Genomic DNA, 3,927 nt, shown 5'->3' with positions numbered 1-3,927 from the left:
ATTTTCATACCAATTTTATATTATTAAATTTTACAAATAAATAAATAAAATTAAATTAATAATAATAATAAGCGTAAAGTACAACGACACCCCCTGAGATTTGTCATAAGGACAAATATATACAAGTTGGCTGTTTTTCAAACAATGACACCTCCTGAAATTTGAAAAAAATATTAGAAACACCCCCGTAGCCACCTGTCACATAAAACACATGGATAATTGACAACCAACTTGTCATTTGACTGTTTAGTGGGCCTTTTTAACTTTACAACTTAATAAATTAAACCAATCCACTCATCATTAACATTTGATGCAAAAAAAAATAGAGAAGATAAATCTGCACAACAGTGAATAAAAAAATTATAGAAAATTCATTTGAAATCGAAACAGAGCAAACAAAAATGTTTTGGAAAATAGACTCGCGGAAGTATACAATTGAATATTTTGGTGATGATCGATGTCTAGAAGGCTATCAAATAAATAAATTAAAAACTTAATTTCAAAGAGTGAAAAATTCTAGACAACAACTATTGTCGAATTTTTATAAAAATATCTATTTGGCCAAAAATTATGAAATTTTTCAAAGCAACCAGACATGCAGAGGAACCTTTGATAAAAGTTTCATATAAATCAGACTATTACAATACCTTAGAGAAAATCATGAATTTCAGCACAATAAATTGACGCCATTTTGTGACTCATATTTACTCAAGGGTAATTTTGACATTTCAACATGTCGGATATTTTACAATAAAATTGATTTTATTATTAAGGGGTAATTTCATCTTTTTGAACCACTTAAAGCCTTGTTTGGAAGATAATTCTGACAGTGGTGTCATTATCCAAAAAATAATCAAATTGTATATATATGTCCTTATGGCAAACTTCAGGGGTGTCATTGTAATTTATTTATAATAATAATTAGTCGTTTAATATAGTGTTTACAAGATGGAAAAAATAAAGGAGGGTAATAGAGAATTTTGTTTTGACAGATTTTTTGTTATTAAACTATTATTAAATTAGTTAAGGGTATTAAAGAATTTCACATTTTAGGGGAGGTCAAAGTAATAAATATCAAACACTCTATATTCATGTGTAATTCACTAATTTGCCCAAACCTCATGGGAGGTTAGTATAATTTACCCTATTTTTCACATAGAAATTTTTATAACAGTTTGTCAATAAAAATATAATTTTTTTTCATTCTAACAAATACCAAGGACTTGATTTTTTTTTTTTTGACAGAAGGATTTGATTTTAATAATCTTTACAACCATACTCTTTTTCATAATTTTTTTTTCTCGTAGTTTTGTTTCTAATTAAAGATTACGCTACGAAGGAAATTTGCAAGGAACGAACATTACAAAGTGAAACTAAAAATTATTAAAGGCTGTGTTTGTCGTTCGATACTAAGTCACATAATTCTTCTAAACGGGTGTTGCTCTCACGCGTGCTCCTGTGCACGTGCTCTGCACACGCTCTTGCTTCCAATCCCACTATGTGTGACAAATTTTGTCGATTTCGCGCTCCCACTCTCTCACCCACTTTATGTGATTTAGGTTTAATGTTTAGTTAATACTATGATACGGTGCATTTTCATTGAATGAGCATTATAAGTTAGTATTGCTGGCTCACCCCATATCTCATTCTTGACTTCCTTAGAGTTGTTCGAATTTTAGATTTTAATTTTACTCAAACTCAGCTATTTTGTGATTTATAATTCTGTCATCGAGACTTTTAGGATGGAATAATATCATGTCTCACTGATTGGTATTTTTGGCTAGTCGTAAACATATCAATAGGCCTGACAATATCAGATCCCTACTCTCAACAAAGAGGTAAAAAGTTCAAGCTTTAGTGGACACAGGTCACCTGTGTAAGCACTAACTAAGAACAAAAAAAACAAACAACAACTTACCACGTGTCAATTTTTCTATTACATTAACTCTCTCATACTAAGTACTCCCTATGAGATACTTTTTTGAGAGCTCTATGTGAACCATACATTTTTCTCTTTTCTTGGATAAGGTAAGCAATACATTCTTTATACATATATGTGTGTGTGTGTCATGCTTAAACACATAGCATACTAGTATAACTTCCTCTGTTCTAGAGCCACATGATCGAAAAAACAAATAAAAATGACAAGCAAAGCTTCTTCGATCTCTTCTTCTATCATCATATGCTGCTTGTTCATGATTTGGATCATCATGGTTTCACCTGTACTCTCAGCGCGAAAATTATCCACCACTCCCATCAGTAAGTACTATGAACCCTCGTTCTGTCTCATATATATATATATATATATATTCATTGATTTTGTTGTATGAGTTTTGCAGACGAACAAAGTAAAAGTAGTACAGCAGGAAGAGGTCCAATCATTTGGATAACACCTTCGCCTCCCTGTCCCAAGGTTTGCAGCTCCCCAATCGTTGGAAAACCATAGGAGAATGTGCGTGTAATATATTTGCTAGTCACTAAAACTAGCATATTAGTGGTGAGAGAATACGAGTGATTTGTAAAAAATCTAAGATGCTTTTATTGAGACGTGAGAGTGTGCGTGTAATATATTTGCTTGATTTTGTTTTATATTTAGCCAAATTAATAATGTGTCTAATTTATGCGACTATGTTATTCAACCCAATTTGAATTTTCCTTTTACCCCTTATATAGAGAGTTGTGATAATAAATTAGTAGTAAATAATTCATCTGAAGAGTTTGAGTTGCTTTCTTAATTAATTAATTGACTCAAATTAAGTAAATGTCTTTACATTGATTCTTGACTTTTTTTTTTTTTGCCATGCACCCATGAGAAAGTATAAAAAATTTGGTTTTTATTAAGATAGGTATTACGTGTCAAAATATAGAGTATGTACTCTCTCATGCTTTCACATGCAAGAACTTAAACTTTTAACCTTCAACCTTAAAACGTGAATAAGTAGGACTAGAATACACATCCTTGTTATTGATTTTGATTTTACTACTATTTTTTTTTTTTTCTTAACCTTTTAGCTTTCCTTTTCATCAATCAAGACTTTGCTCCTGGATTTGTTTTCCCTTCAAAGTTTAAGCAAATAAATACGCATTCATAATATTGTCTCTAACAAGACTCGAACACTCAATCTCCCTTTTAAGAAAGAGATATCATACCATTTGAGTTCAATCTCATTTGTTATTCTGTGAAATTCTTTACTTTGAGACTTCATGAAACTGACTTTTTATAATTTGATCACACTTTAAAAGAAAGTAGATGTATAATATAATTTCGTATTCGTAAGTAACATTATTTCTAACATATTTTTTAAAAAATAATAAAAAATAAAAATTTTGATGACTTATGTCTTGCTTCTTCCGTCCCAAATTAAAATTTCTTTTCCAGGATTCTAACTTTTTAAGAAAGGGAAATGCAATTAATTCATCTCTCTTTTTGAAATTTAAATATTTTACCCCAAGAATATAAATATTTACATTGTAAATTCCAAGACTAATTTAGAAAAGTAGTATTTTTTTTTCACATTGATTATCCAAAAGGGACCTTTACTTTGGGAATTCCAAAAAAAGGGCCATTTATTTTGCAACCGGGGGAATATATATGTCATCTCCACTTCTACTATTTTTTTTTCATCTCCACTTATGTTTCATTTGGTAGAAATGAAGTAAAATGGACTGATGAAAGACAAAAAGAAATAAATCAGACATTCTAAAAAAATATATTATGTCATTCTCTATTTTGATTTGGTTGGATAACTGAACCTGTATAATTTTTCTTCAAAATATTTATGTCTAATTTTTATATTAGGACCACTTTTAACATGATGATGTGACTCATACATTATTTTTTATTGTGAAAATGTGTTAATTTAGAGCATGAGAGATTGATGTACTACTAGAGATTATGAAAGCATAAGAGACGAGAAATTTGATATA

General features: G+C 29.8%; 1 long non-coding RNA gene across 1 annotated transcript; it reads left to right on the top strand.

Annotated features, from left to right (window-relative positions):
- Positions 1-1,885: 1,885 nt before the first annotated feature.
- On the top strand, positions 1,886-2,668 carry LOC132271294 (uncharacterized). Its single transcript, XR_009469692.1, has 2 exons — positions 1,886-2,259; positions 2,340-2,668. It is a non-coding gene; the product is annotated as an uncharacterized LOC132271294 (long non-coding RNA).
- The last annotated feature ends 1,259 nt before the right edge of the window (positions 2,669-3,927 follow it).

The sequence above is a fragment of the Cornus florida genome, unplaced genomic scaffold, assembly GCF_030987335.1.
Source record: "Cornus florida cultivar Cherokee Brave unplaced genomic scaffold, ASM3098733v1 CherokeeBrave_3.0.0_Hap2_Chr08, whole genome shotgun sequence".
Taxonomy (NCBI): domain Eukaryota; kingdom Viridiplantae; phylum Streptophyta; class Magnoliopsida; order Cornales; family Cornaceae; genus Cornus; species Cornus florida.
This window is presented reverse-complemented; position numbering and strand designations above follow the sequence as displayed.